General features: G+C 47.1%; 14 non-coding genes and 2 pseudogenes across 14 annotated transcripts; all 16 read left to right on the forward strand.

The window, feature by feature from the left end:
- The first annotated feature begins 86 nt into the window (after positions 1-86).
- Positions 87-205, forward strand: LOC125733766 (5S ribosomal RNA). The gene has a single exon (XR_007393103.1). It is a non-coding gene; the product is annotated as a 5S ribosomal RNA (ribosomal RNA).
- Positions 206-1,294: 1,089 nt separating this feature from the next.
- On the forward strand, positions 1,295-1,413 carry LOC125730939 (5S ribosomal RNA). The gene has a single exon (XR_007391232.1). It is a non-coding gene; the product is annotated as a 5S ribosomal RNA (ribosomal RNA).
- Positions 1,414-2,336: 923 nt separating this feature from the next.
- Positions 2,337-2,445, forward strand: LOC125732297 (5S ribosomal RNA; annotated as a pseudogene).
- Positions 2,446-3,538: 1,093 nt separating this feature from the next.
- LOC125735490 (5S ribosomal RNA) lies at positions 3,539-3,657 on the forward strand. Its single transcript, XR_007394785.1, has one exon. It is a non-coding gene; the product is annotated as a 5S ribosomal RNA (ribosomal RNA).
- A 1,113-nt stretch (positions 3,658-4,770) lies between these two features.
- Positions 4,771-4,889, forward strand: LOC125733905 (5S ribosomal RNA). Its single transcript, XR_007393237.1, has one exon. It is a non-coding gene; the product is annotated as a 5S ribosomal RNA (ribosomal RNA).
- A 1,079-nt stretch (positions 4,890-5,968) lies between these two features.
- Positions 5,969-6,087, forward strand: LOC125732882 (5S ribosomal RNA). The gene has a single exon (XR_007392246.1). It is a non-coding gene; the product is annotated as a 5S ribosomal RNA (ribosomal RNA).
- Positions 6,088-10,135: 4,048 nt separating this feature from the next.
- LOC125736809 (5S ribosomal RNA) lies at positions 10,136-10,254 on the forward strand. The gene has a single exon (XR_007396077.1). It is a non-coding gene; the product is annotated as a 5S ribosomal RNA (ribosomal RNA).
- Positions 10,255-11,330: 1,076 nt separating this feature from the next.
- Positions 11,331-11,449, forward strand: LOC125731282 (5S ribosomal RNA). The gene has a single exon (XR_007391568.1). It is a non-coding gene; the product is annotated as a 5S ribosomal RNA (ribosomal RNA).
- Positions 11,450-12,514: 1,065 nt separating this feature from the next.
- Positions 12,515-12,633, forward strand: LOC125735693 (5S ribosomal RNA). Its single transcript, XR_007394985.1, has one exon. It is a non-coding gene; the product is annotated as a 5S ribosomal RNA (ribosomal RNA).
- Positions 12,634-13,711: 1,078 nt separating this feature from the next.
- Positions 13,712-13,830, forward strand: LOC125731490 (5S ribosomal RNA; annotated as a pseudogene).
- A 1,081-nt stretch (positions 13,831-14,911) lies between these two features.
- LOC125732883 (5S ribosomal RNA) lies at positions 14,912-15,030 on the forward strand. Its single transcript, XR_007392247.1, has one exon. It is a non-coding gene; the product is annotated as a 5S ribosomal RNA (ribosomal RNA).
- A 1,077-nt stretch (positions 15,031-16,107) lies between these two features.
- Positions 16,108-16,226, forward strand: LOC125735308 (5S ribosomal RNA). Its single transcript, XR_007394605.1, has one exon. It is a non-coding gene; the product is annotated as a 5S ribosomal RNA (ribosomal RNA).
- Positions 16,227-17,302: 1,076 nt separating this feature from the next.
- LOC125733351 (5S ribosomal RNA) lies at positions 17,303-17,421 on the forward strand. Its single transcript, XR_007392697.1, has one exon. It is a non-coding gene; the product is annotated as a 5S ribosomal RNA (ribosomal RNA).
- A 1,076-nt stretch (positions 17,422-18,497) lies between these two features.
- LOC125736474 (5S ribosomal RNA) lies at positions 18,498-18,616 on the forward strand. The gene has a single exon (XR_007395752.1). It is a non-coding gene; the product is annotated as a 5S ribosomal RNA (ribosomal RNA).
- A 1,075-nt stretch (positions 18,617-19,691) lies between these two features.
- On the forward strand, positions 19,692-19,810 carry LOC125736425 (5S ribosomal RNA). Its single transcript, XR_007395704.1, has one exon. It is a non-coding gene; the product is annotated as a 5S ribosomal RNA (ribosomal RNA).
- Positions 19,811-20,888: 1,078 nt separating this feature from the next.
- LOC125734190 (5S ribosomal RNA) lies at positions 20,889-21,007 on the forward strand. The gene has a single exon (XR_007393514.1). It is a non-coding gene; the product is annotated as a 5S ribosomal RNA (ribosomal RNA).
- Positions 21,008-21,601: the final 594 nt, after the last annotated feature.

Raw genomic sequence — 21,601 nt, forward strand, 5'->3', positions numbered from 1 at the left:
AAAAAAACAGGAGTAGGATCCAATGGGACTAACTGGCATGTATAGACGCGTGTAATGCAAAAGGGCTGTTTTTGGTAGCATCTCTCGCTTACGGCCATACCACCCTGAACACGCCCGATCTCGTCTGATCTCGGAAGCTAAGCAGGATAGGGTCTGGTTAGTACTTGGATGGGAGACCACCTGGGAATACCAGGTGCTGTAAGCTTTTCTCACTTTTACTTTATACAGGGGGCGCTCCACTTCACGATTAATTTAAATCTATCACTCCCCTTCCATTTTACTATTTTATATATATATATATATATTTTTTTTTTTTTCTCTCATTCATAAAGGCAGCTTTTAGAAACCGTTTTACTCTAAATACTTCCTGGTAATTCTAGGTGCTGTAAGCTGTTCGTGCCTTTATTCCACCAGGGCGCGATCTTCTCACAAACTTGAAGACTGTCACTCCCCATTCACGTTTTACAACTTATTGTTAATGATAAAGAGACATCTTTTTACACACAGTTTTAAACAAAGTACTGATATTATTCCTCTTCAACTGACCGCTTTGTTTTCTATGCAAAAACCACTTCGCCACAGAAGACTCGATATTATTGGCATAGCAAGTTCTGCTCTTCTCCTTTCAAAACTTGCTAAAAGCTGTATTTAAAAGAACAGATTGGCCGGGGTAATTCACACCCTTCAATGCCAGCTTAATGTTTAGGTTAGTGGGAATCACAGAGGAATTAGGGATGGAAACTTCTTTGCTGGTGGTAGAAGCGGTCTGGTGAATTTTTAGAGAGAAGAGGCCGTCGATGTTTGAATGTAGAAAATTGTTCTGGCTGCAGCCTGCAGTATGGACTTGTTGGTGTGTGTAGCTCCCAGTGTTCTGACAGCGCGACGTTTTGGGGAAGCATGTGATTCAGCAGCTACCAGTGGGCTTCGTGCGGCGGAGATTTTGTGGCTGTTAGCGGAGTTGATAACAGAGGGTCGTTAAGAGAAGCCTGCATGCAGTAGGCAAAGGAGTAATGTTTGCCGGCGGGGGACGTGCGGCGATTAACCTGTGCGGTAGTGAAAAGGAGTTAAAAAGAAGGAAGTGTGCGGATGCGGAAAGAATGGAATAATTGTGGTAGGCTGCCGGCTGAGTAGTTTGGTGAATGTTTGGTGTGGGTCCGGCGCTGCCGATTGGATGGTGGGGCTGCAGTGTGAGTCAGATAAAAAAAAAAAAAAGAACATTAGTAGGATCCAATGGGACCAACTGGCATGTATAGAGGCGTGTAATGCAAAAGGGATGTTTTTGGTAGCATCTCTCGCTTACGGCCATACCACCCTGAACACGCCTGATCTCCTCTCGTCTCGGAAGCTAAGCAGGGTAGGGTCTGGTTAGTACTTGGATGGGAGACCACCTGGGAATACCAGGTGCTGTAAGCTTTTCTCACTTTTACTTTATACAGGGGGCGCTCCACTTCACGATTAATTTAAATCTATCACTCCCCTTCCATTTTACTTTTTTATATATATATTTTTTTTTTTCTCTCATTCATAAAGGCAGCTTTTAGAAACCGTTTTACTCTAAATACTTCCTGGTAATTCTAGGTGCTGTAAGCTGTGTTTTCTATGCAAAAACCACTTCGCCACAGAAGACTCGATATTATTGGCATAGCAAGGTCTGCTCTTCTCCTCCTTTCAAAACTCGCTAAAAGCTGTATTTAAAAGAGCAGGTTGGCCGGGGTAATTCACACCCTTCAATGCCAGATTAATGTTTAGGTTAGTGGGAATCACAGAGGAATTAGGGATGGAAACTTCTTTGCTGGTGGTAGAAGCGGTCTGGTGAATTTTTAGAGAGAAGAGGCCGTCGATGTTTGAATGTAGAAAATTGTTCTGGCTGCAGCCTGCAGTATGGACTTGTTGGTGTGTGTAGCTCCCAGTGTTCTGACAGCATGACGTTTTGGGGAAGCATGTGATTCAGCAGCTACCAGTGGGCTTCGTGCGGCGGAGATTTTGTGGCTGTTAGCGGAGTTGATAACAGAGGGTCGTTAAGAGAAGCCTGCATGCAGTAGGCAAAGGAGTAATGTTTGCCGGCGGGGGACGTGCGGCGATTAACCTGTGCGGTAGTGAAAAGGAGTTAAAAAGAAGGAAGTGTGCAGATGCGGAAAGAATTGAATAATTGTGGTAGGCTGCCGGCTGAGTAGTTTGGTGAATGTTTGGTGTGGGTCCGGCGCTGCCGATTGGATGGTGGTGCTGCAGTGTGAGTCAGATAAAAAAAAAAAAAAACCAGGAGTAGGATCCAATGGGACTAACTGGCATGTATAGACGCGTGTAATGCAAAAGGGCTGTTTTGGGTAGCCTCTCTCGCTTACGGCCATACCACCCTGAACATGCCTGATCTTGAAAGCTAAGCAGAGTATGGTCTGGTTAGTACTTGGAAGGGAGACCACCTGGGAATACCAGGTGCTGTAAGCTTTTCTCACTTTTACTTTATACAGGGGGCGATCCACTTCACGATTAATTTAAATCTATCACTCCCCTTCCATTTTACTATTTTATATATATATATATATATATATATATATATTCTCTCTTTCATAAAGGCAGCTTTTAGAAACCGTTTTACTCTAAATACTGCCTGGTAATTCTAGGTGCTGTAAGCTGTTCGTGCCTTTATTCCACCAGGGCGCGATCTTCTCACAAACTTGAAGACTGTCACTCCCCATTCACGTTTTACAACTTATTGTTAATAATAAAGAGACAGCTTTTTACACACAGTTTTAAACAAAGTACTGATATAATTCCTCTTCAACTCACCACTTTGTTTTCTATGCAAAAACCACTTCACCACAGAAGACTCGATATTATTGGCATAGCAAGGTCTGCTCTTCTCCTCCTTTCAAAACTCGCTAAAAGCTGTATTTAAAAGAGCAGGTTGGCCGGGGTAATTCACACCCTTCAATGCCAGATTAATGTTTAGGTTAGTGGGAATCACAGAGGAATTAGGGATGGAAACTTCTTTGCTGGTGGTAGAAGCGGTCTGGTGAATTTTTAGAGAGAAGAGGCCGTCGATGTTTGAATGTAGAAAATTGTTCTGGCTGCAGCCTGCAGTATGGACTTGTTGGTGTGTGTAGCTCCCAGTGTTCTGACAGCGTGACGTTTTGGGGAAGCATGTGATTCAGCAGCTACCAGTGGGCTTCGTGCGGCGGAGATTTTGTGGCTGTTAGCGGAGTTGATAACAGAGGGTCGTTAAGAGAAGCCTGCATGCAGTAGGCAAAGGAGTAATGTTTGCCGGCGGGGGACGTGCGGCGATTAACCTGTGCGGTAGTGAAAATGAGTTAAAAAGAAGGAAGTGTGCGGAGGCGGAAAGAATGGAATAATTGTGGTAGGCTGCCGGCTGAGTAGTTTGGTGAATGTTGGGTGTGGGTCCGGCGCTGCCGATTGGATGGTGGGGCTTCAGTGTGAGTCAGATAAAAAAAAAAAAAAGAACATTAGTAGTATCCAATGGGACCAACTGGCATGTATAGAGGCGTGTAATGCAAAAGGGCTGTTTTTGGTAGCATCTCTCGCTTACGGCCATACCACCCTGAACACGCCCGATCTCGTCTGATCTTGGAAGATAAGCAGGGTAGGGTCTGGTTAGTACTTTGATGGGAGACCTATTGGGAATACCAGGTGCTGTAAGCTTTTCTCACTTTTACTTTATACAGGGGGCGCTCCACTTCACGATTAATTTAAATCTATCACTCCCCTTCCATTTTACTATTTTATATATATATATATATATATATATATATATATATATATATTTTTTTTTTTTTTTTCTCTCATTCATAAAGGCAGCTTTTAGAAACCGTTTTACTCTAAATACTTCCTGGTAATTCTAGGTGCTGTAAGCTGTTCGTGCCTTTATTCCACCAGGGCGCGATCTTCTCACAAACTTGAAGACTGTCACTCCCCATTCACGTTTTACAACTTATTGTTAATGATAAAGAGACAGCTTTTTACACACAGTTTTAAACAAAGTACTGATATTATTCCTCTTCAACTGACCGCTTTGTTTTCTATGCAAAAACCACTTCGCCACAGAAGACTCGATATTATTGGCATAGCAAGTTCTGCTCTTCTCCTTTCAAAACTTGCTAAAAGCTGTATTTAAAAGAACAGATTGGCCGGGGTAATTCACACCCTTCAATGCCAGCTTAATGTTTAGGTTAGTGGGAATCACAGAGGAATTAGGGATGGAAACTTCTTTGCTGGTGGTAGAAGCGGTCTGGTGAATTTTTAGAGAGAAGAGGCCGTCGATGTTTGAATGTAGAAAATTGTTCTGGCTGCAGCCTGCAGTATAGACTTGTTGGTGTGTGTAGCTCCCAGTGTTCTGACAGCGCGACGTTTTGGGGAAGCATGTGATTCAGCAGCTACCAGTGGGCTTCGTGCGGCTTAGATTTTGTGGCTGTTAGCGGAGTTGATAACAGAGGGTCGTTAAGAGAAGCCTGCATGCAGTAGGCAAAGGAGTAATGTTTGCCGGCGGGGGACGTGCGGCGATTAACCTGTGCGGTAGTGAAAAGGAGTTAAAAAGAAGGAAGTGTGCGGATGCGGAAAGAATGGAATAATTGTGGTAGGCTGCTGGCTGAGTAGTTTGGTGAATGTTTGGTGTGGGTCCGGCGCTGCCGATTGGATGGTGGGGCTGCAGTGTGAGTCAGATAAAAAAAAAAAAAGAACATTAGTAGGATCCAATGGGACCAACTGGCATGTATAGAGGCGTGTAATGCAAAAGGGCTGTTTTTGGTAGCATCTCTCGCTTACGGCCATACCACCCTGAACACGCCCGATCTCGTCTGATCTCGGAAACTAAGCAGGGTAGGGTCTGGTTAGTACTTGGATGGGAGACCACCTGGGAATACCAGGTGCTGTAAGCTTTTCTCACTTTTACTTTATACAGGGGGCGCTCCACTTCACGATTAATTTAAATCTATCACTCCCCTTCCATTTTACTATTTTATATATATATATTTTTTTTCTCTCATTCATAAAGCCAGCTTTTAGAAACCGTTTTACTCTAAATACTTCCTGGTAATTCTAGGTGCTGTAAGCTGTTCGTGCCTTTATTCCACCAGGGCGCGATCTTCTCACAAACTTGAAGACTGTCACTCCCCATTCACGTTTTACAACTTATTGTTAATGATAAAGAGACAGCTTTTTACACACCGTTTTAAACAAAGTACTGATATTATTCCTCTTCAACTGACCGCTTTGTTTTCTATGCAAAAACCACTTCGCCACAGAAGACTCGATATTATTGGCATAGCAAGTTCTGCTCTTCTCCTTTCAAAACTTGCTAAAAGCTGTATTTAAAAGAACAGATTGGCCGGGGTAATTCACACCCTTCAATGCCAGCTTAATGTTTAGGTTAGTGGGAATCACAGAGGAATTAGGGATGGAAACTTCTTTGCTGGTGGTAGAAGCGGTCTGGTGAATTTTTAGAGAGAAGAGGCCGTCGATGTTTGAATGTAAAAAATTGTTCTGGCTGCAGCCTGCAGTATGGACTTGTTGGTGTGTGTAGCTCCCAGTGTTCTGACAGCGCAACGTTTTGGGGAAGCATGTGATTCAGCAGCTACCAGTGGGCTTCGTGCGGCGGAGATTTTGTGGCTGTTAGCGGAGTTGATAACAGAGGGTCGTTAAGAGAAGCCTGCATGCAGTAGGCAAAGGAGTAATGTTTGCCGGCGGGGGACGTGCGGCGATTAACCTGTGCGGTAGTGAAAAGGAGTTAAAAAGAAGGAAGTGTGCGGATGCGGAAAGAATGGAATAATTGTGGTAGGCTGCCGGCTGAGTAGTTTGGTGAATGTTTGGTGTGGGTCCGGCGCTGCCGATTGGATGGTGGGGCTGCAGTGTGAGTCAGATAAAAAAAAAAAAAAAGAACATTAGTAGGATCCAATGGGACCAACTGGCATGTATAGAGGCGTGTAATGCAAAAGGGCTGTTTTTGGTAGCATCTCTCGCTTACGGCCATACCACCCTGAACACGCCCGATCTCGTCTGATCTCGGAAGCCAAGCAGGGTAGGGTCTGGTTAGTACTTGGATGGGAGACCTCCTGGGAATACCAGGTGCTGTAAGCTTTTCTCACTTTTACTTTATACAGGGGGCGCTCCACTTCACGATTAATTTAAATCTATCACTCCCCTTCCATTTTACTATTTTATATATATATATATATTTTTCTCTCATTCATAAAGGTAGCTTTTACACACCGTTTTACTCTAAATACTTCCTGGTAATTCAAGGTGCTGTAAGCTGTTCGTGCCTTTATTCCACCAGGGCGCGATCTTCTCACAAACTTGAAGACTGTCACTCCCCATTCACGTTTTACAACTTATTGTTAATGATAAAGAGACAGCTTTTTACACACAGTTTTAAACAAAGTACTGATATTATTCCTCTTCAACTGACCGCTTTGTTTTCTATGCAAAAACCACTTCGCCACAGGAGACTCGATATTATTGGCATAGCAAGTTCTGCTCTTCTCCTTTCAAAACTTGCTAAAAGCTGTATTTAAAAGAACAGATTGGCCGGGGTAATTCACACCCTTCAATGCCAGCTTAATGTTTAGGTTAGTGGGAGTCAAAGAGGAATTAGGGATGGAAACTTCTTTGCTGGTGGTAGAAGCGGTCTGGTGAATTTTTAGAGAGAAGAGGCCGTCGATGTTTGAATGTAGAAAATTGTTCTGGCTGCAGCCTGCAGTATGGACTTGTTGGTGTGTGTAGCTCCCAGTGTTCTGACAGCGCGACGTTTTGGGGAAGCATGTGACTCAGCAGCTTCCAGTGGGCTTCGTGCGGCGGAGATTTTGTGGCTGTTAGCGGAGTTGATAACAGAGGGTCGTTAAGAGAAGCCTGCATGCAGTAGGCAAAGGAGTAATGTTTGCCGGCGGGGGACGTGCGGCGATTAACCTGTGCGGTAGTGAAAAGGAGTTAAAAAGAAGGAAGTGTGCGGATGCGGAAAGAATGGAATAATTGTGGTAGGCTGCTGGCTGAGTAGTTTGGTGAATGTTTGGTGTGGGTCCGGCGCTGCCGATTGGATGGTGGGGCTGCAGTGTGAGTCAGATAAAAAAAAAAAAAAAACCAAGAGTAGGATCCAATGGGACTAACTGGCATGTATAGACGCGTGTAATGCAAAAGGGCTGTTTTTGGTAGCGTCTCTCGCTTATGGCCATACCACCCTGAACACGCCCGATCTCGTCTGAAGCCAAGACAGGACACTACACAGGACAGGAAAAGCGGACAGACAGACCAGGAAGGGAGAAACAGAGGGAACAGGCGGAACAAAAGGAGCGGGAGTGACGGGAGGGAACGACGGGAAACCAGGAACAGAGCGGGGCAGAACAAAGGCAGGAGGAGGAACAAAGACAGGCGGGACAGAGACAGGAAAGAAGGGAGAGAAGGAGGAGGAAGGAAGGGGAGCCCGAGGGAGCCCCAGCGGGCGACGGGAGGCAGCCGGAGGGGCCGCAGGCGGCCGGGAGGCCGGAGCCGGAGGGGACCTCGGAGGGGCCGAGGAGGCAGGGCGAGGGACCCGCGGAGGGGCCAGGGAGGAAGCAGGAGGGAGCACCGGGGAAGGGGACGAGGGAGCAGGAGGGGCCCACGGCGAAGGCCCGGAGGAGGGGGGAGCCGCAGCAGGCGGCGACGTCCGGTGGAGGGCCGGAGGTAGGGGCCCCGCAGGCAACCGAGGAGCCGCCGTCGGGGAGCCCGCAGGCGGCCGACCAGGCACCGGAGGGGGGAGCGAGGCGGGGCGACGAGGCACTGGAGGGGAACCCGCAGGCGACAGCCGACCCGGAGGGCCAGGACCCGCAGGCGCCAACCGAGCCAGAGCGCAGGCGAGGGAGGGCGAGGCAGGGGGCAGGGCGGGAGGGACCCCAGTCCGACGTCTGTGCCCCCTCCCCCTGCGGGACACAGACATACCGACCCCCGGTCGGGGTCGATGTCGCCGGGGTGAGGGTGAAGGAGTCACTAGTGCGGTCCCCGAGGGGTCCCATTCAAGCTCCTCCACCTCTGAAGAGGGAGGAGCCACGATGGAGTCCTCTGGGACCACCTCAGGGACTAGGGCGACAGGACTTGGAGCTGCAGCAGTGAAAGGGAGCGCCACTGGAGCTGCTGCAGGTGGAGGGGGCGCCACTGGAGCTGCTGCAGGCGGAGGGGGCGCCACTGGAGCTGCTGCAGGCGGAGGGGGCGCCGGGACAGAAACAGGAGCGCGGTCAGGAACAGGAGCGCGGTCAGGAACAGGAGCTGGCTGCAGTGGGGGCGCCTTCCCGGGAGCTGCAGCAGGTGGCTGCAGTGGGGGCGCCTCTGCAGGAACAGGAGCGCGGTCAGGAACAGGAGCTGGCTGCAGTGGGGGCGCCTGCCCGGGAGCTGCAGGTTGCTGCAGTGGGGGCGCCTGCCCGGGAGCTGCAGGTTGCTGCAGTGGGGGCGCCTGCCCGGGAGCTGCAGGTTGCTGCAGTGGGGGCGCCTGCCCGGGAGCTGCAGCAGGCGAAGGGGGCAGCGAAGGCGGCTGCGCAGGCGGCGGCGGCTGCACGGGAGCGGGGTCCGCCGGCAATGGCGGTAGCGAAGGCGGCTGCTCGGGCTGAGCAGGGGCTGCAGGCACAGGAGGCGGCTGCTCGGGCTGAGCAGGGGCTGCAGGCACAGGAGGCGGCTGCTCGGGCTGAGCAGGGGCTGCAGGCACAGGAGGCGGCTGCTCGGGCTGAGCAGGGGCTGCAGGCACAGGAGGCGGGACCGGTAGGTCCCGTGCGGGCAAGACGGACGTGGTCCCTTTAAGTGCCCGGGGCACACGCGGGATAGCGTCCCGCACCGCGCGGGCCCCCTTGTTGGCCAGCCGCTCGGGCCGGAAGTAGTACCGCTCGAGGGGCGGTAGCAGCTCAGCGGCGGCTGGGTGCTCTCCCCGGACTGGGGAAGCTGCCAGTGCAGGCAGCTTAGCTGCGGTGATGACGTCAAGGTCAGCCGGGGAGTCCTCCAATTCCCCGGTTAGGAGAGAAGCGGGGATGAGCGCGCACGCTCCCAGAACGATTGCAGGGGCGATCGCGTGCTTCTTCCTCTTCCTCCTCTTTGTCACGGTGTCCGCGGGAGGCTGCTCCACGTCCGGCAGGACGGACGCCTGGGGAACAACCTCCGGGACGCACCGTGCGTCCAGCCCCAACCTCCGCGCTGTTAGGCGCTGAACCAGCTGGTTGAGGTTGGAGCGCACCTCTCCTAGACGATGCCCGCCCTCCGATGGGGACATCGCCAGCAGGAGATCGCAGCTGTCGGTGGCCAATTGCAGCGCGACGGGGTCCTCCTGGACGTCGGGCTGGTTCAGCCAGTAGTATACCTCTTGCAGCAGACCGAGACGTTGGCTCTCGGTCTGCTGCTGTGCCTTGTTGAGTTGGTCTGTCATTCTGTCACGACCGGTCGCGGAGGTAAGCGGCGATCGTGCGGTAGGGCGTGGAAGGAGCAGGCAGGCAAGCGGGATAACGGGAAAATGGGGGTTTAATGAGGTAACAGGGAGCAGGAGACATGTAACGCCACTAAAATCAATGACAGACACGGGTTAGTACAAATCAGGAACTTAAATACATGAAACAAGGCAGCAGGAAACAAGACACGACTGGGCACGATCAGGAAATCACACGTGGGTAATTAGGGGGCGTGGCACACACGAGGAGCGGACGGAGCGGGCGTCACACCTGCAGTATGGACTTGTTGGCGTGTGTAGCTCCCAGTGTTCTGACAGCGTAACGTTTTGGGGAAGCATGTGATTCAACAGCTACCAGTGGGCTTCGTGCGGCAGAGATTTTGTGGCTGTTAGCGGAGTTGATAACAGAGGGTCGTTAAGAGAAGCCTGCATGAGGTAGGCAAAGGAGTAATGTTTGCCGGCGGGGGACGTGCGGCGATTAACCTGTGCGGTAGTGAAAAGGACTTAAAGAGAAGGAAGTGTGCGGATGCGGAAAGAATGGAATAATTGTGGTAGGCTGCCGGCTGAGTAGTTTGGTGAATGTTTGGTGTGGGTGCGGCGCTGCCGATTGGATGGTGGTGCTGCAGTGTGAGTCAGATAAAAAAAAAAAAAAACAGGAGTAGGATCCAATGGGACTAACTGGTATGTATAGAGGCGTGTAATGCAAAAGGGCTGTTTTTGGTAGTGTCTCTTGCTTATGGCCATACCACCCAGAACACGCCCGGTCTCGTCTGATCTCGGAAGCTAAGCGGGGTAGGGTCTGGTTAGTACTTGGATGGGAGACTGCCTGGGAATACCAGGTGCTGTAAGCTTTTCTCACTTTTACTTTATACAGGGGGCGCTCCACTTCACTATTAATTTAAATCTATCACTCCCCTTCCATTTTACTATTTTACATATATATTTTTTTTCTCTCTCTTTCATAAAGGCAGCTTTTGGAAACCGTTTTACTCTTAATACTGCCTGGTAATTCTAGGTGATGTAAGCTGTTCGTGCCTTTATTCCACCAGGGAGCGATCTTCTCACAAACTTGAAGACTGTCACTCCCCATTCACGTTTTACAACTTATTGTTAATGATAAAGAGACAGCGTTTTACACACAGTTTTAAACAAAGTACTGATATAATTCCTCTTCAACTCACCACTTTGTTTTCTATGCAAAAACCACTTCGCCACAGAAGACTCGATATTATTGGCATAGCAAGTTCTGCTCTTCTCCTTTCAAAACTTGCTAAAAGCTGTATTTAAAAGAACAGATTGGCCGGGGTAATTCACACCCTTCAATGCCAGATAAATGTTTAGGTTAGTGGGAATCACAGAGGAATTAGGGATGGAAACTTCTTTGCTGATGGTAGAAGCGGTCTGGTGAATTTTTAGAGAGAAGAGGCCGTCGATGTTTCAATGTAGAAAATTGTTCTGGCTGCAGCCTGCAGTATGGACTTGTTGGCGTGTGTAGCTCCCAGTGTTCTGACAGCGTGACGTTTTGGGGAAGCATGTGATTCAACAGCTACCAGTGCGCTTCGTGCGGCAGAGATTTTGTGGCTGTTAGCGGAGTTGATAACAGAGGGTCGTTAAGAGAAGCCTGCATGAGGTAGGCAAAGGAGTAATGTTTGCCGGCGGGGGACGTGCGGCGATTAACCTGTGCGGTAGTGAAAAGGACTTAAAGAGAAGGAAGTGTGCGGATGCGGAAAGAATGGAATAATTGTGGTAGGCTGCCGGCTGAGTAGTTTGGTGAATGTTTGGTGTGGGTGCGGCGCTGCCGATTGGATGGTGGTGCTGCAGTGTGAGTCAGATAAAAAAAAAAAAAAACAGGAGTAGGATCCAATGGGACTAACTGGCATGTATAGAGGCGTGTAATGCAAAAGGGCTGTTTTTGGTAGTGTCTCTTGCTTATGGCCATACCACCCAGAACACGCCCGGTCTCGTCTGATCTCGGAAGCTAAGCGGGGTAGGGTCTGGTTAGTACTTGGATGGGAGACTGCCTGGGAATACCACGTGCTGTAAGCTTTTCTCACTTTTACTTTATACAGGGGGCACTCCACCTCACGATTAATTTAAATCTATCACTCCCCTTACTATTTTATATATTTCTTTTTTCTCTCATTCATAAAGGCAGCTTTTGGAAACCGTTTTACTCTTAATACTGCCTGGTAATTCTAGGTGATGTAAGCTGTTCGTGCCTTTATTCCACCAGGGCGCGATCTTCTCACAAACTTGAAGACTGTCACTCCCCATTCACGTTTTACAACTTATTGTTAATGATAAAGAGACAGCGTTTTACACACAGTTTTAAACAAAGTACTGATATAATTCCTCTTCAACTCACCACTTTGTTTTCTATGCAAAAACCACTTCGCCACAGAAGACTCGATATTATTGGCATATTATCTGCTCTTCTCCTCCTTTCAAAACTTGCTAAAAGCTGTATTTAAAAGAGCAGGTTGGCCGGGGTAATTCACACCCTTCAATGCCAGATTAATGTTTAGGTTAGTGGGAATCACAGAGGAATTAGGGATGGAAACTTCTTTGCTGGTGGTAGAAGCGGTCTGGTGAATTTTTAGAGAGAAGAGGCCGTCGATGTTTGAATGTAGAAAATTGTTCTGGCTGCATCCTGCAGTATGGACTTCTTGGTGTGTGTAGCTCCCAGTGTTCTGACAGCGTGACGTTTTGGGGAAGCATGTGATTCAACAGCTACCAGTGGGCTTCGTGCGGCGGAGATTTTGTGGCTGTTAGTGGAGTTGATAACAGAAGGTCATTAAGAGAAGCCTGCATGCGGTAGGCAAAGGAGTAATGTTTGCCGGCGGGGGACGTGCGGCGATTAACCTGTGCGGTAGTGAAAAGGACTTAAAGAGAAGGAAGTGTGCGGATGCGGAAAGAATGGAATAATTGTGGTAGGCTGCCGGCTGAGTAGTTTGGTGAATGTTTGGTGTGGGTCCGGCGCTGCCGATTGGATGGTGGGGCTGCAGTGGGAGTCAGATAAAAAACAAAAAAAACAGGAGTAGGATCCAATGTGACTAACTGGCATGTATAGAGGCGTTTAATGCAAAAGGGCTGTTTTTGGTAGCGTCTCTTGCTTATGGCCATACCACCCTGAACACGCCCGATCTCGTCTGATCTCGGAAGCGAAGCGGGGTAGGGTCTGGTTAGTACTTGGATGGGAGACCACCTGGGAATACCAGGTGCTGTAAGATTTTCTCACTTTTACTTTATACAGGGGGCGCTCCACTTCACGATTAATTTAAATCTATCACTCCCCTTCCATTTTACTATTTTATATATTTCTTTTTTCTCTCATTCATAAAGGCAGCTTTTACACACCGTTTTACTCTAAATACTACCTGGTAATTATAGCTGCTGTAAGCTGTTCGTGCCTTTATTCCACCAGGGCACGATCTTCTCACAAACTTGAAGACTGTCACTCCCCATTCACGTTTTACAACTTATTGTTAATGATAAAGAGACAGCTTTTTACACACAGTTTTAAACAAAGTACTGATATTATTCCTCTTCAACTGACCGCTTTGTTTTCTATGCAAAAACCACTTCGCCACAGAAGACTCGATATTATTGGCATAGCAAGGTCTTCGCTTCTCCTCCTTTCAAAACTCGCTAAAAGCTGTATTTAAAAGAGCAGGTTGGCCATGGTAATTCACACACTTCAATGCCAGCTTAATGTTTAGGTTAGTGGGAATCACAGAGGAATTAGGGATGGAAACTTCTTTGCTGGTGGTAGAAGCGGTCTGGTGAATTTTTAGAGAGAAGAGGCCGTCGATGTTTGAATGTAGAAAATTGTTCTGGCTGCAGCATGCAGTATGGACTTGTTGGTGTGTGTAGCTCCCAGTGTTCTGACAGCGCGACGTTTTGCGGGAAGCATGTGATTCAGCAGCTACCAGTGGGCTTCGTGCGGCGGAGATTTTGTGGCTGTTAGCTGAGTTGATAGCAGAGGGTCGTTAAGAGAAGCCTGCATGCGGTAGGCAAATGAGTAATGTTTGCCGGCGGGGGACGTGCGGCGATTATCCTGTGAGGTAGTGAAAAGGACTTAAAGAGAAGGAAGTGTGCGGATGCGGAAAGAATGGAATAATTGTGGTAGGCTGCCGGCTGAGTAGTTTGGTGAATGTTTGGTGTGGGTCCGGCGCTGCCGATTGGATGGTGGTGCTGCAGTGTGAGTCAGATAAAAAAAAAAAAAAAACCAGGAGTAGGATCCAATGGGAATAACTGGCATGTATAGACGCGTGTAATGCAAAAGGGCTGTTTTTGGTAGCGTCTCTCGCTTACGGCCATACCTTACTGAACACGCCCGATCTTGTCTGATCTTGGAAGCTAAGCAAGGTAGGGTCTGGTTAGTACTTGGATGGGAGACCCCCTGGGAATACCAGGTGCTGTAAGCTTTTCTCACTTTTATTTCATACAGGGGGCGCTCCACTTCACGATTAATTTAAATCTATCACTCCCCTTCCATTTTACTATTTTATATATATATTTCTTTTTTCTCTCATTCATAAAGGCAGCTTTTACACATGTTTTACTCTAAATACTTCCTGGTAATTCAAGGTGCTGTAAGCTGTTCGTGCCTTTATTCCACCAGGGCGCGATCTTCTCACAAACTTGAAGACTGTCACTCCCCATTCACGTTTTACAACTTATTGTTAATGATAAAGAGACAGCTTTTTACACACAGTTTTAAACAAAGTACTGATATTATTCCTCTTCAACTGACCGCTTTGTTTTCTATGCAAAAACCACTTCGCCACAGAAGACTCGATATTGTTGGCATAGCAAGGTCTGCTCCTCTCCTCCTTTCAAAACTTGCTAAAAGCTGTATTTAAAAGAGCAGGTTGGGCGGGGTAATTCACACCCTTCAATGCCAGATTAATGTTTAGGTTAGTGGGAATCACAGAGGAATTAGGGATGGAAACTTCTTTGCTGATGGTAGAAGCGGTCTGGTGAATTTTTAGAGAGAAGAGGCCGTCGATGTTTGAATGTAAAAAATTGTTCTGGCTGCAGCCTGCAGTATGGACTTGTTGGTGTGTGTAGCTCCCAGTGTTCTGACAGCGCAACGTTTTGGGGAAGCATGTGATTCAACAGCTACCAGTGGGCTTCGTGCGGCAGAGATTTTGTGGCTGTTAGCGGAGTTGATAACAGAGGGTCGTTAAGAGAAGCCTGCATGAGGTAGGCAAAGGAGTAATGTTTGCCGTCGGGGGACGTGCGGCGATTAACCTGTGCGGTAGTGAAAAGGAGTTAAAAAGAAGGAAGTGTGCGGATGCGGAAAGAATGGAATAATTGTGGTAGGCTGCCGGCTGAGTAGTTTGGTGAATGTTTGGTGTGGGTCCGGCGCTGCCGATTGGATGGTGGGGCTGCAGTGTGAGTCAGATAAAAAAAAAAAAAAAGAACATTAGTAGGATCCAATGGGACCAACTGGCATGTATAGAGGCGTGTAATGCAAAAGGGCTGTTTTTGGTAGCATCTCTCGCTTACGGCCATACCACCCTGAACACGCCCGATCTCGTCTGATCTCGGAAGCCAAGCAGGGTAGGGTCTGGTTAGTACTTGGATGGGAGACCTCCTGGGAATACCAGGTGCTGTAAGCTTTTCTCACTTTTACTTTATACAGGGGGCGCTCCACTTCACGATTAATTTAAATCTATCACTCCCCTTCCATTTTGCTATTTTATATATATATATATTTTTCTCTCATTCATAAAGGTAGCTTTTACACACCGTTTTACTCTAAATACTTCCTGGTAATTCAAGGTGCTGTAAGCTGTTCGTGCCTTTATTCCACCAGGGCGCGATCTTCTCACAAACTTGAAGACTGTCACTCCCCATTCACGTTTTACAACTTATTGTTAATGATAAAGAGACAGCTTTTTACACACAGTTTTAAACAAAGTACTGATATTATTACTCTTCAACTGACCGCTTTGTTTTCTATGCAAAAACCACTTCGCCACAGAAGACTCGATATTATTGGCATAGCAAGTTCTGCTCTTCTCCTTTCAAAACTTGCTAAAAGCTGTATTTAAAAGAACAGATTGGCCGGGGTAATTCACACCCTTCAATGCCAGCTTAATGTTTAGGTTAGTGGGAGTCACAGAGGAATTAGGGATGGAAACTTCTTTGCTGGTGGTAGAAGCGGTCTGGTGAATTTTTAGAGAGAAGAGGCCGTCGATGTTTGAATGTAGAAAATTGTTCTGGCTGCAGCCTGCAGTATGGACTTGTTGGTGTGTGTAGCTCCCAGTGTTCTGACAGCGCGACGTTTTGGGGAAGCATGTGACTCAGCAGCTTCCAGTGGGCTTCGTGCGGCGGAGATTTTGTGGCTGTTAGCGGAGTTGATAACAGAGGGTCGTTAAGAGAAGCCTGCATGCAGTAGGCAAAGGAGTAATGTTTGCCGGCGGGGGACGTGCGGCGATTAACCTGTGCGGTAGTGAAAAGGAGTTAAAAAGAAGGAAGTGTGCGGATGCGGAAAGAATGGAATAATTGTGGTAGGCTGCTGGCTGAGTAGTTTGGTGAATGTTTGGTGTGGGTCCGACGCTGCCGATTGGATGGTGGGGCTGCAGTGTGAGTCAGATAAAAAAAAAAAAAAAACCAAGAGTAGGATCCAATGGGACTAACTGGCATGTATAGACGCGTGTAATGCAAAAGGGCTGTTTTTGGTAGCGTCTCTCGCTTATGGCCATACCACCCTGAACACGCCCGATCTCATCCGATCTCGTAAGCTAAGCAGGGTAGGGTCTGGTTAGTACTTGGATGGGAGACCTCCTGGGAATAGCAGGTGCTGTAAGCTTTTCTCACTTTTACTTTATACAGGGGGCGCTCCACTTCACGATTAATTTAAATCTATCACTCCCCTTCCATTTTACTATTTTATATATATATATATTTTTCTCTCATTCATAAAGGTAGCTTTTACACACCGTTTTACTCTAAATACTTCCTGGTAATTCAAGGTGCTGTAAGCTGTTCGTGCCTTTATTCCACCAGGGCGCGATCTTCTCACAAACTTGAAGACTGTCACTCCCCATTCACGTTTTACAACTTATTGTTAATGATAAAGAGACAGCTTTTTACACACAGTTTTAAACAAAGTACTGATATTATTCCTCTTCAACTGACCGCTTTGTTTTCTATGCAAAAACCACTTCGCCACAGAAGACTCGATATTATTGGCATAGCAAGTTCTGCTCTTCTCCTTTCAAAACTTGCTAAAAGCTGTATTTAAAAGAACAGATTGGCCGGGGTAATTCACACCCTTCAATGCCAGCTTAATGTTTAGGTTAGTGGGAGTCACAGAGGAATTAGGGATGGAAACTTCTTTGCTGGTGGTAGAAGCGGTCTGGTGAATTTTTAGAGAGAAGAGGCCGTCGATGTTTGAATGTAGAAAATTGTTCTGGCTGCAGCCTGCAGTATGGACTTGTTGGTGTGTGTAGCTCCCAGTGTTCTGACAGCGCGACGTTTTGGGGAAGCATGTGACTCAGCAGCTTCCAGTGGGCTTCGTGCGACGGAGATTTTGTGGCTGTTAGCGGAGTTGATAACAGAGGGTCGTTAAGAGAAGCCTGCATGCAGTAGGCAAAGGAGTAATGTTTGCCGGCGGGGGACGTGCGGCGATTAACCTGTGCGGTAGTGAAAAGGAGTTAAAAAGAAGGAAGTGTGCGGATGCGGAAAGAATGGAATAATTGTGGTAGGCTGCTGGCTGAGTAGTTTGGTGAATGTTTGGTGTGGGTCCGGCGCTGCCGATTGGATGGTGGGGCTGCAGTGTGAGTCAGATAAAAAAAAAAAAAGAACATTAGTAGGATCCAATGGGACCAACTGGCATGTATAGACGCGTGTAATGCAAAAGGGCTGTTTTTGGTAGCATCTCTCGCTTACGGCCATACCACCCTGAACACGCCCGATTTCGTCTGATCTCGGAAGCTAAGCAGGGTAGGGTCTGGTTAGTACTTGGATGGGAGACCACCTGGGAATACCAGGTGCTGTAAGCTTTTCTCACTTTTACTTTGTACAGGGGGCGCTCCACTTCACGATTAATTTAAATCTATCACTCCCCTTCCATTTTACTATTTTATATATATATTTTTTTTTTCTCTCATTCATAAAGGCAGCTTTTAGAAACCGTTTTACTCTAAATACTTCCTGGTAATTCTAGGTGCTGTAAGCTGTTCGTGCCTTTATTCCACCAGGGCGCGATCTTCTCACAAACTTGAAGACTGTCACTCCCCATTCACATTTTACAACTTATTGTTAATGATAAAGAGACAGCTTTTTACACACAGTTTTAAACAAAGTACTGATATTATTGCTCTTCAACTGACCGCTTTGTTTTCTATGCAAAAACCACTTCACCACAGAAGACTCGATATTATTGGCATAGCAAGTTCTGCTCTTCTCCTTTCAAAACTTGCTTAAAGCTGTATTTAAAAGAACAGATTGGCCGGGGTAATTCACACCCTTCAATGCCAGCTTAATGTTTAGGTTAGTGGGAATCACAGAGGAATTAGGGATGGAAACTTCTTTGCTGGTGGTAGAAGCGGTCTGGTCAATTTTTAGAGAGAAGAGGCCGTCGATGTTTGAATGTAGAAAATAGTTCTGGCTGCAGCCTGCAGTATGGACTTGTTGGTGTGTGTAGCTCCCAGTGTTCTGACAGCGCGACGTTTTGGGGAAGCATGTGATTCAGCAGCTACCAGTGGGCTTCGTGCGGCGGAGATTTTGTGGCTGTTAGCGGAGTTGATAACAGAGGGTCGTTAAGAGAAGCCTGCATGCAGTAGGCAAAGGAGTAATGTTTGCCGGCGGGGGACGTGCGGCGATTAACCTGTGCGGTAGTGAAAAGGAGTTAAAAAGAAGGAAGTGTGCGGATGCGGAAAGAATGGAATAATTGTGGTAGGCTGCTGGCTGAGTAGTTTGGTGAATGTTTGGTGTGGGTCCGGCGCTGCCGATTGGATGGTGGTGCTGCAGTGTGAGTCAGATAAAAAAAAAAAAAAACAGGAGTAGGATCCAATGGGACTAACTGGCATGTATAGACGCGTGTAATGCAAAAGGGCTGTTTTTGGTCGCGTCTCTCGCTTATGGCCATACCACCCTGAACACACCCGATCTCATCCGATCTCGGTAGCCAAGCAGGGTAGGATCTGGTTAGTACTTGGATGGGAGACATCCTGGGAATACCAGGTGCTGTAAGCTTTTCTCACTTTTACTTTATACAGGGGGCGCTCCACTTCACGATTAATTTAAATCTATCACTCCCCTTCCATTTTCCTATTTTATATATATATATATTTTTCTCTCATTCATAAAGGCAGCTTTTAGAAACCGTTTTACTCTAAATACTTCCTGGTAATTCTAGGTGCTGTAAGCTGTTCGTGCCTTTATTCCACCAGGGCGCGATCTTCTCACAAACTTGAAGACTGTCACTCCCCATTCACGTTTTACAACTTATTGTTAATGATAAAGAGACAGCTTTTTACACACAGTTTTAAACAAAGTACTGATATTATTCCTCTTCAACTGACCGCTTTGTTTTCTATGCAAAAACCACTTCGCCACAGAAGACTCGATATTATTGGCATAGCAAGTTCTGCTCTTCTCCTTTCAAAACTTGCTAAAAGCTGTATTTAAAAGAACAGATTGGCCGGGGTAATTCACACCCTTCAATGCCAGCTTAATGTTTAGGTTAGTGGGAATCACAGAGGAATTAGGGATGGAAACTTCTTTGCTGGTGGTAGAAGCGGTCTGGTGAATTTTTAGAGAGAAGAGGCCGTCGATGTTTGAATGTAGAAAATTGTTCTGGCTCCAGCCTGCAGTATGGACTTGTTGGTGTGTGTAGCTCCCAGTGTTCTGACAGCGCGACGTTTTGGGGAAGCATGTGATTCAGCAGCTACCAGTGGGCTTCGTGCGGCGGAGATTTTGTGGCTGTTAGCGGAGTTGATAACAGAGGGTCGTTAAGAGAAGCCTGCATGCAGTAGGCAAATGAGTAATGTTTGCCGGCGGGGGACGTGCGGCGATTATCCTGTGAGGTAGTGAAAAGGACTTAAAGAGAAGGAAGTGTGCGGATGCGGAAAGAATGGAATAATTGTGGTAGGCTGCCGGCTGAGTAGTTTGGTGAATGTTTGGTGTGGGTCCGGCGCTGCCGATTGGATGGTGGTGCTGCAGTGTGAGTCAGATAAAAAAAAAAAAAAACAGGAGTAGGATCCAATGGGACTAACTGGCATGTATAGAGGCGTGTAATGCAAAAGGGCTGTTTTTGGTCGCGTCTCTCGCTTATGGCCATACCACCCTGAACACGCCCGATCTCATCCGATCTCGGAAGCCAAGCCGGGTAGGGTCTGGTTAGTACTTGGATGGGAGACCTCCTGGGAATACCATGTGCTGTAAGCTTTTCTCACTTTTACTTTATACAGGGGGCGCTCCACTTCACGATTAATTTAAATCTATCACTCCCCTTCCATTTTACTATTTTATATATATATATTTTTTTTTCTCTCATTCATAAAGGCAGCTGTTACACACCGTTTTACTTTAAATACTTCCTGGTAATTCTAGGTGCTGTAAGCTGTTCGTGCCTTTATTCCACCAGGGCGCGATCTTCTCACAAACTTGAAGACTGTCACTCCCCATTCACGTTTTACAACTTATTGTTAATGATAAAGAGACAGCTTTTTACACACAGTTTTAAACAAAGTACTGATATTATTCCTCTTCAACTGACCGCTTTGTTTTCTATGCAAAAACCACTTCGCCATAGAAGACTCGATATTATTGGCATAGCAAGTTCTGCTCTTCTCCTTTCAAAACTTGCTAAAAGCTGTATTTAAAAGAACAGATTGGCCGGGGTAATTCACACCCTTCAATGCCAGCTTAATGTTTAGGTTAGTGGGAATCACAGAGGAATTAGGGATGGAAACTTCTTTGCTGGTGGTAGAAGCGGTCTGGTGAATTTTTAGAGAGAAGAGGCCGTCGATGTTTGAATGTAGAAAATTGTTCTGGCTGCAGCCTGCAGTATGGACTTGTTGGTGTGTGTAGCTCCCAGTGTTCTGACAGCGCGACGTTTTGGGGAAGCATGTGATTCAGCAGCTACCAGTGGACTTCGTGCGGCGGAGATTTTGTGGCTGTTAGCGGAGTTGATAACAGAGGGTCGTTAAGAGAAGCCTACATGCAGTAGGCAAAGGAGTAATGTTTGCTGGCGGGGGACGTGCGGCGATTAACCTGTGCGGTAGTGAAAAGGAGTTAAAAAGAAGGAAGTGTGCGGATGCGGAAAGAATGGAATAATTGTGGTAGGCTGCCGGCTGAGTAGTTTGGTGAATGTTTGGTGTGGGTCCGGCGCTGCCGATTGGATGGTGGGGCTGCAGTGTGAGTCAGATAAAAAAAAAAAAAAAACATGAGTAGGATCCAATGGGACTAACTGGCATGTATAGACGCGTGTAATGCAAAAGGGCTGTTTTTGGTAGCATCTCTCGCTTACGGCCATACCACCCTGAACACGCCCGATCTCGTCTGATCTTGGAAGCCAAGCAGGGTAGGGTCTGGTTAGTACTTGGATGGGAGACCACCTGGGAATACCAGGTGCTGTAAGCCTTTCTCACTTTTACTTTATACAGGGGGCGCTCCACTTCACGATTAATTTAAATCTATCACTCCCCTTCCATTTTATTATTTTATATATATATATTTTTTTTTTTCTCTCATTCCTAAAGGCAGCTTTTAGAAACCGTTTTACTCTAAATACTTCCTGGTAATTCTAGGTGCTGTAAGCTGTTCGTGCCTTTATTCCACCAGGGCGCGATCTTCTCACAAACTTGAAGACTGTCACTCCCCATTCACGTTTTACAACTTATTGTTAATGATAAAGAGACAGCTTTTTACACACAGTTTTAAACAAAGTACTGATATTATTCCTCTTCAACTCACCGCTTTGTTTTCTATGCAAAAACCACTTCGCCACAGAAGACTCGATATTATTGGCATAGCAAGTTCTGCTCTTCTCCTTTCAAAACTTGCTAAAAGCTGTATTTAAAAGAACAGATTGGCCGGGGTAATTCACACCCTTCAATGCCAGCTTAATGTTTAGGTTAGTGGGAATCACAGAGGAATTAGGGATGGAAACTTCTTTGCTGGTGGTAGAAGCGGTCTGGTGAATTTTTAGAGAGAAGAGGCCGTCGATGTTTGAAT

Source organism: Brienomyrus brachyistius, chromosome 2 (genome assembly GCF_023856365.1).
Source record: "Brienomyrus brachyistius isolate T26 chromosome 2, BBRACH_0.4, whole genome shotgun sequence".
In the NCBI taxonomy this organism is placed as follows: Eukaryota; Metazoa; Chordata; class Actinopteri; order Osteoglossiformes; family Mormyridae; genus Brienomyrus; species Brienomyrus brachyistius.